Below are 9,264 nucleotides of genomic sequence, written 5' to 3' on the forward strand. Positions count from 1 at the left end.
TGAACCCTTCTCTTTCTCTTGGTGAGGATGCGGTGCCCGTCTGTGCAGCTTTACCCCTTCAGCCCAGGATTAGATTTCATTTGCTTTTACCTCAGTGCCAATTAAAAAAAAAAGCCCCCGCAATTCTACAGAAGAGCGTGAAAGTAAACATGGGAGACTTGTCACGAACTGCTTCCTTTCTGTGTCACCACGCACACCAGGCATGGCTGCTCCTGCTAGTTGCTGGTAATTGGAACAGGTGCGGGATTAATATTTATAGGTTCTCCCTAAAGCACTATTTGATCTGCTCGTGTGAATGCTGCACGTGGGACACTTTCTGTGACCTGGGTCTCAGGTGCCCTCCGTTGCCCCATGCTTGGTGCACACATTAAGTGCATTGCATGTAGAATTTCATAGTATTTATAACCTGTTTTCTGTATCTCAGGATGTCTGAAGGCTGACGTCAATGCCCCTTTTCTCCCCAGAGGTGGCCAGGGAGCACCATTCTCTAAGGAGGAGCCTCTGCTCAAACCAGCTGAGCACTAATAGTCCAACAAGCAGCTCTGACCGGCTGGCTGCCCAGAGGATGCCCTGCACCCCACTGGGTGGGAACAGCCCTGTCCCCACACACCCCCACTTACTTCCACCCTTCCTGGGCTTTCACCAGGGACATCCGTGGAGAGCATTTTGGATCAAGGTGTCTGGTGGCAACACCCTGCACCCGGCATGTCTGCCCTCGCTCAGCCAGCAGCTCCCAGCTTCATCTCGGTATTCTGCAGGCGTAGCAGCCGGCGAGGACTCGCCAGTTCTTTCCAGCGTGTCATTACTGGGCTATTAGCTGCCTGGGAACTGTGTAATTGAGACAGAGCGGATTATGCGTAGACATGAGCCGTGGCCTCGTGTCCTCACCTTCCCCCGGTCCTGCTGGCACGTGTCCCCGGCCCCGGGGCCGCCTCATCCCGAGACATCGCTCGTCCCCACCGCTGTGCCGTGCAGCGTTACTTCTGCGGCTGGGTTGGGTGAGCATAAAGACAGGAGAATAACGGCAGGTGAGCCTTGCAACATGTAATGACTTCTCACATGAATTCATACCAAATTTTGTGAGGAATGATGGATAACTTTATGAATAGGTAGCAATAAACCATACACTCATTTTGCAGGAGCAGGGCCAGGTGAGCTTTAATTCCACAACTCTTTCACTGAAATGTCAATGATCCGGGGGGTTTATTGCTTTTTTCCGTTGGCAGACTTTGCAAGCAAAAGGAAGCACTGTGATGTCTCGCCTGCCCTCTCCAGACACTTCCCAGCCAAACGTGCCATGTACCGGGTGACGTGCGGCAGAGCCACGCGGTCTGACCAGGGTGTTTGGTGCTGGAGCCGCAGATGATGCTGTGTAATGTAAACGCCTTCACTTTGTTAACGGCTGCAATAAACATACAGAGTAACAGAGTAAAGCACGGGGACAGATGGGCAGGAATATTGAGCACCCATTGTAGGGGCTTAAAGTGGAGCACAGACGCATGGCACATCTTTGGGTATGTTTGGCTGCGTGCCCCTTGGGTGCGTGTCCTGCAGCTATGTGCCAGCCCTGCTGCCCTGGGGCTGGGGCAGAGCACACAGTGGGCACGAGGCTCAGTTTGCTGGGTTGCTGGAGTGCTTTATGTCAAGGCCAGTGCCTGGAGGTCATTTTTCAGTTTGTAGAACTTAATTCAATTAATGGAAAAGCTGGGAAAGTGGAAACATTCTTTTTGTGATGCTTCTTCAAATGAATTAATTTTGGCAATAGATAGCTTTAATACTGTCGTTTATTTTTCTCATTTTGCAGAAGACTCAGAGGGATGCCCGTATAGCAGACAGACATCTAGACAAAATAGTTTAAAATAATGCCTTTTTTTTTTTTTTTTAAATAAAAGAATGATCTTGAATCTACCACCCAGTTTGCTGTGTGATACATGAAAACTGGGGTGCCAGGAGGAGTATGTTTGAATGGAATCAGGTTAGAGATGAGTCTGAAAAGAAGAGTTGCCTGGGAACGAAAGCTGTTGCTGGAAAATGTTTATGAGGACGTGTTAACGCATTGAATAGGTACAACAGGAAAAGCTGAAATAAAGAAAATGAGTATTGTTATTGTTCCATCATCCAGTTTAACTTCTTGTCCCCAGATTTCTTGTAAAACCTGGATAATATTAAAGAATTCACTAAAACAGCAGAAAGGAGAATTGCTCACTGATAATGAGCACTCCCCAGTTACACTTCCTGGGCAACGCACACACCTGGACAAAGGCAACCACCTTCATGGAAATGGTCAGAGAAGTGAATAAAGGTAAGACTCTAGCTAAACTGGCACTAAATCTTATTTCGACACCCATAAATGAAGGTAAATTGAACCAAAGTCCCTTTGATTCTGAAACCATTTGAGAGATTTAATGACTAAGCTAATTGTTTTTCCTAACTGATAATGCATAATTCATTGTGAATTTTAATTCTGCAGTGTTCAGGTGGGTTTTGGTGCAACATTTTCCTTTACTTCGTATGGAGGCAATCGTCTCTTGGATGCAGGGAGGTAGAGAGCCAGAGGGAAATCAGCCTGCTGGAGGATTTGCAGCAGACCTGGAGCCGGAAGGCTTTTCAAACCTGTACTGGTGCAATACTTCTCTGTTGCCCCGAGCTGTGGGGAATATTGAAGGCAGCTGGAAGGGTTTCACGCTGCCCGTGGTGACTGCAGAGCTGGGATGGCTCGCGTCCATCTGAGCACAGCCCGTGGTGCTGGGGAGAGGACACCTGTGCTGGGTGCACCCCGGGGCCCTGACGTGCCGTGTGAGCCCGTGGTGCCCCGGCACGGCACGCCAGCACTGCTCGCATCCTGCTGGAGGAGCCACCAAGAAGGGAGCTGCTGCTGCTGAGCGGCCTCTGCTTAGCACCAGGACAAGGCAAGGGCTTACGCTGCTGAACTCACTCCGTTATGCTCAGATCATTGTATCTGGGAAATGCTAGCTCTCTGTCCACCAGGTTTTCTCTTGGAGCATTAATTGCTTATCAGCGAGGAGCATTGTGCTTAAGGGAGCATGAATTTTGTTTCCACTCGGTTTGCTCTTCTAGGCTTTTACCTGGTTCTGGTATGTGAGGCAGTGTGTGCTGGTACTGGCTCAGATCGAATGTGCAAGAACAGCCTGGGACACAAGCGCACTTTTCTTTTCTCCCACAGATGCCTACTGGCAGCGACAGTAAGAAAGATTTCTCCCTGAATAAAACAAAAGTGGAGGTGAGGACATTAACTGAGCAAGAAACCGAGCTAAGCGGATCTCCACAAGCTTCACATCCGAAGCAGAGGCCAGCAGTGCTGCTGCACTATGTGGGCAGGAAGGAGACAGGGAGACGTTTCCCGGCATGGAGAGAACAATTCCAGTCCTTTCTCAGGCAATTTTTTAAGTATTAGCAACCATGGTAACTGAATAGAAATGTAACCCGTGTGCTGTGCATTCAGCTTGACACAATTATCTCTGCAGAACAGTCACGTTAAAAATAAACATGGCCTGCACCAGATTCCTCAGCCACCTTGCTCCATGCCATGTGGGAGACCTGCCCGAAGCTGGGCTCAGGCTGGGCGAGTGCGGTGGACGCTGAGGCCCGTGCAGTCGGCCTCTTGCTCTTTGAATGGCATCAGGGGCAGCGGGGGGCTCTGTGGGTGCCCCTCGCCCAGGAGTGTTGGGGTGGCAGCAGGGGCAGCGCACGGCTGGGGAGGGACCCCAGGGACCTGTTCCCCATTCTGCGGTGGGCGATGGGGGCAGCGGGTGGCTGCAGGTGCCCAGGGAGGTGCGGAGCTCCTGGGGGGCTGCCCCTGGGGGGCTTCGTGGCACTGCAGCTTTGGTCCAAGCTGGTGTCCTCAGTACTGGCACCGCAGCCCGAGCTCTGTGCTCCAGCGCTGGAGCAGGGGTCCCTGCTGGTAACTTCTGTGCAGGCAGAAACACGCCACGGCCTTTCTCTTAAGGGCTGTTACTGGTTTTATTTCATTCTTACGTCATTTAGAGAAATCCTTAGCGTTCTCTGGGTTTACTGGTACGTCAGCACATTTGCCTACTAAGCACAGCTATTTTTCCACTCCAGACAGCTTTCGAAGAAGTTAGCTGGTGTTTTAGCAGTACTTACTGCATCTAATATGGCACACGTGCAGCCATGCAAGAAGAGCTAGAATCAATGTTTGCTCTCATAACCATGGGCCTAGATCAGTAATCATTCAGATTTGATTGATAACAGTGCATCATCCATTTACAGTAGAGCAAACCTTGGATAGCAAATCTCTTGCTTTTAGCAATCCTACATAAAATCAGTCGAGGGTGCACTTAGCCCAAATACAGATTGCAAGCTGTGACTTAATATAATTGCTAGAAATAAGTTTAGGAAGAAAAAGGGATATGGGTCTTTCATTTAAATCACAGTATGTTTGTTGACAAAAATTCGGAATAGTTTGGACCTGACATCTCTGCCTCACATCAGTATAGTGTCCACAAGACAGAGCAGAATGTGAGGAAAAAATGTTATCTTGTTTGAAATCAGCCGTTCTTCGTTGGTCTGTGCATTTCAAACTGCATTCACACTCAGTGGTGGGCATGCAATACAAGCCTGACATGCTTTTCTCATTTGTAAACTTGTGATGAATTCTTCCCCCAGCTTCAGCTGATGAGTAGGATTGAAAAGAGACGTGTCAAATACTCCTCCGGTTTTGCTGGTGAGCAGATTGCCCAGCACCTTGGGCTCCTGTGTTTGCTTAGGAATAGGTCACTGATAAATCCACAGAGGCAAATATTTCAGAACACAGACTAATGCAGCCTAAATCACTGCTAAGCTGTGTGGTCTTATTTCTAAGCCTGTGGGAGAGGTTCCCTGCACTTGCACCAGCACGGATGAGGGCGTGCAGACTCACTGCGGAGGGGTGGAGGGAAGCATACCTTGTGCACCACATGGCTCTGGATCAGAGCAGCAGCTAAATCATCAACAAAAAGCATGTCGAAGTGGAGAAGAGAGTTTGAGCATAAAGAAGTATGAAAATGATTTGATTTTTTTTTTAAATAGTAAATGCTGTGGAAATCAAGGGAAAGGCATAGATTGCAAGCTCTTAACCGCTAAAGATTTTTGCAAGAGTCATTTCCGCAAATGTCTTACATTCCATATATAGATCTTCAGTCTATGCTGTTAATGGACTGACAAATGTACAATAACCCCAGATGACTGTTGCTTCATTGCTTGGCTATACAGATAAGAGGAATGCTTCCTTTTGATTGAGATCTTAAATCAATTGTTCCCTTACCAAATGTCTGGTGGTTATTATCCAAGGAGAAGATAAAGTTCAGATGGTAAATTGTTAATATTGTAAGAAAAATGTCTGTTGTGTCCTACTTAAAGTTTCCTGTCTAGATGAAATACATTCTCCTATAATATTTAAGATTGCGTGTGATCCATCAGAGTGCATGTTTGATCAGTGGCCATACTCACTCTGCCACTGCCGCCCGGTTTAAAGCACGGCTCTGCAGAGTCTGCAGGGGCAGTGAACGTGGGCTCACCCCGAGGCTGCTCGGTGCTCCTGCTCCTGGGCAAGGAGCAAACGGCCGGGGAGCTGCCTGGGGAGGGCACGAGGCACACTGCCGTGCATCCCCGCACCCGCACCGAGCTGCTGGGACAGAGCTGCTGCCAGCATGGGGCCTGAAGGGACAGCAGCACGGAGCTGCTGCCCCATCTGCTTCCCCTCAGTGGGGTGCAGGAGGGCAGGCGTTGTCGGTGAGCCTTCGGACACGGCCACGGGATGGGGCAGTGGGCGTCTGGCCGAGGCCCTGCCTAACCAGAGCTTGTGAGGACAGCGCTTGTTGCCAGAGCCTGACACTGCCTCTTCAAGTTCTGGGACTACAGTAATAAATGGCAACCATGCGGATGATCTGCCTTCTATCTCTATCTCTGTGTTACCAAAGATACCAAATTTCCTCTCAAGCACTCAAAATACATTGTCTCGCATTTGCTTCCCAAATGAGCAACTACAGTAATTCTTCATCTACTCATCTCTGATTTAGCAGGGGTCATTGTATTTCCTACCAATTTGTTACTGAATTTTCACCCTGTGTCACCGAGAGAAATAGTTCTGATATTTTCTAATGGTGACTCACGTTGCACCTCATGAACTTTAACTAGTCCCAGGGTCATTTTCATTGACAAATTGCTGTAGGCTGCTCAAGTAATTATTTGTCCTTGGGAAGATGTATATCCTTTATTGAAGTTATCCTAAGAGTAAAACAATCTTAACTATTAAAACGTCTGCTCTATCATTGGAAGATTAAATGCTTATCCTTTTGACCAGCTCAGGCTAGTCCTTGAGAAGCAGAAATCTTGCAAGAAGTGCTAAAATCTACCGCATGAAAGGCTAGCTGCTAGAGAAGGCATACGACTAATCTGAAAACATAGAACTAACTCTGATACATTTCTGCTTTTTTTTTGTGATGTTTTAGGTCTGACGGCAATCACCAGGGATCTCACAACGCCGGTGGCTCCCCATGTCTCCGGGCTGGCTGCTGGTGGCAGTGTGCCCAGCGCTGCCAGGCCGCAGCACTCCCTCTGCTCTCTCTCTGGGGTTTGAAGGCAAAAAGGGACCTCTGCGGCCAGCTGGGCTCTGCGGGAGGCAGAGCAGCTCCCATGAGCTGCCCCCAGCCTGGGGTGCTGGTGGGCATGCAAGGGGACTCCCTTTCACCGCTGTGCTCTCACATTTGTGTAGCTTCTTCGGCAACGTGCCCTGAATGATCCTTTCCACGAGGCCACCAAATAATGCAGGAGATAGGCAGGGGTACAGAGTGCATACAGAGTTAGGGGAGCACCTTGAATCTGAAAGGCGTCAGCTGAGAGTCTGGTAAATTAAACCAAGCCCTACTTCCATTGAAACCAAAGGAAAAGCTGCAGGAAAGTTAGCACAATGGGCTTTGCCCCTGAATTCGGTAAGGAAGAAGCAGAGGGTGAGGAAGCTCTGCCCCTGCAGAGCCTGGTTACCACAGCTCCAGAGCCCAATGCTACAGCAAGCTCTGAGACCTGCGTGGGCTGGATCCTTCCTCCCTCCCTGCTGGGTCCACGCGATGTTCAAGGACCTGACATAAAAGAGAAACCCAGTTCCCACATTGCCCTCTCAGACACTTTTATATTGCTTGTCTCCTTAACCCAGAATTTGTGGCAGTGGTGGCGGCTGCTGCTGTGACAGATGCTGGAAGAGGCTGGCAATATTTTTGGTGCTAAAAACAGCACTTCTTTGTTGACAAACTGTTAAAAAAAAAGATTTACTGTTATGGGGCTGCTTCCCCTCAGGGTCATTTTCTGCAGGGAATGACTTTGGCTCTGTCAGCTAAGGACGTGGGAGCACAGCACCGGGGACGTGCAGATAGCAGCCCTGGGGAAGGGACGCTGATGTCCCGCATTGCTGCACGAGTCACTACATCCATGAGCCCAAAGGTGTTTTCTTTGGGTGCTGGCATGGTTTCACAGCTCCACTCCAGCCATGTGGCCCCAGCACCACCCTGTGCCAGCACCATGTCCCCAGCCTGCCCACCAAGGGGCGAGGGCTCCACGTTGGGCTTCCCAGCAGCAAGCGGTGACTTCTGCCACCGGGCTGCCTCACGTGCTCATGACAACCTGCAGGTGGTTCATGTGCAGCCAGTGTAAACTTCAAAGCCAATGCAACTTTATGGGCATCAATCTGTGGACTCCTATCCCCTGCCCCCTCCCCCAGATAGTCTCTCTGTCTTTTTTTTTTTTGTCTTCTTCCATCCCCTGTCCTCATCCCCCGGTTCATTGCTTGGAGAGCTTGCAGTGAGCAGTTTGTGCTTTTCTTGCCGTAGGAATAAACAGAAGACAGTTGTCAATCTAGGACATTTCACCAACATTGAATCCAGTGCCTTTTTTTTTCTTCAAAGACACTTTGGGGATTTTAAATGATCTTTTTGACTGTTAACAGCAACCATGTAGCTGTGCATCTCCATTAGCGTCTTTGCAAATATTCATCTACAGTAAGTGCCTCCTGGCTCTATTGCATTCCTGATTTTTTTTCTATTGACAGGAATCAATAGCAGCATATATGAGGAAACAGATAAATATATATCTAGCTAATGAGGGATAAATGGCTCTTCAGAGCATGTTGGTCTCATAGATTCCAATTTGTCTCTGCCTTTTTCTATTTTTTGGCTAAATACTCTGCTATGCATGTTATCTCGCTCACCTTGAATGTCTGAAATCTCCAGTCTCTCTCCAACATGTTTTCAGCATTTTGCAATGTCAGATGTTGCTTCCAGCTGTAAGAGAAATTATCTTTTATATTTCTTTAAAGTAAAAGCAATTTAGAGCATTTACATCTGCAGAAACAGTAGCTCCTTGTGGAGTCCAACACCCAAGAGGTGCTTGTTTTTATACGCTATCGGACTATATCAAAGGCAGCATTGTAGAGTAGTTAATGATTGCCTTTTCATGTCAGTTTTTAAATTCTTATGTAGTGTCTTTATTATTCACACCAATCTGTCTTTTAGATCATCTTCCATAGACACTCCAGATTAAATTTTCTTCATTATCATTATAGAACTAGATGAATAAGTGGCACATCTGTTCATGAAGTAGTTTATTATCTGTTCTGATGAGGTTTTGGATGAATAACGGAATGACTTAAATATGGAACAGACAAATGCATACAGGTTTATGCATAATCTTAAATTTGTAACCAGTAATGCTATGTTGAGGAATCTGATTTTATACTGAAGAGTTAATTATTAACTAATGATCTGGGTCATCTTATTATGAGGGCAAGCTTAATGAAGGGACAAGATGAGGCAGAAAACAAACCTGTGTGTGAAATAGCACTAATGAAGACCCACACATTGTTTAATTGGTTCTCATTCCATCACTGCAGAGGAAAACTATAAATATTTTATAAACACACCATTCTAGCCATGTAAAACCAAATTGCACCAATAAATCTATTTATCTAGAAGTTATTTCCTAATTTCTTACAGCTGCATCATTTACAAAGGAGGATGCTGACTGTTTGTCTTTTACGGAGACAAAAAGGCTACGTTTCCAGCACCCGCGTGGCAGTGGTGGTTTCCACGAGCACCCCCAGACCACCACATGGACCCCATCCCACTTGCCCGGGCTGTGGTGATCCCACGGGGGCACAAGCCCAGGAGCTGGCTCAGGATGGACGTGCGCAGCTGAGGTTTCCCAGCTGCGGGTCAGGCTCCTTTTTGAAGAGCCTATTCTTCTCTTCTGTGCCTC

General features: G+C 47.8%; 1 long non-coding RNA gene across 1 annotated transcript; it reads left to right on the forward strand.

Moving 5' to 3' along the window:
• Positions 1–1,036: 1,036 nt before the first annotated feature.
• Positions 1,037–8,952, forward strand: LOC119718373 (uncharacterized). The gene is made up of 3 exons (XR_005269397.2): positions 1,037–1,377; positions 2,142–2,302; positions 3,185–8,952. It is a non-coding gene; the product is annotated as an uncharacterized lncRNA (long non-coding RNA).
• Positions 8,953–9,264: the final 312 nt, after the last annotated feature.

The sequence above is a fragment of the Anas platyrhynchos genome, chromosome 14, assembly GCF_047663525.1.
Source record: "Anas platyrhynchos isolate ZD024472 breed Pekin duck chromosome 14, IASCAAS_PekinDuck_T2T, whole genome shotgun sequence".
In the NCBI taxonomy this organism is placed as follows: domain Eukaryota; kingdom Metazoa; phylum Chordata; class Aves; order Anseriformes; family Anatidae; genus Anas; species Anas platyrhynchos.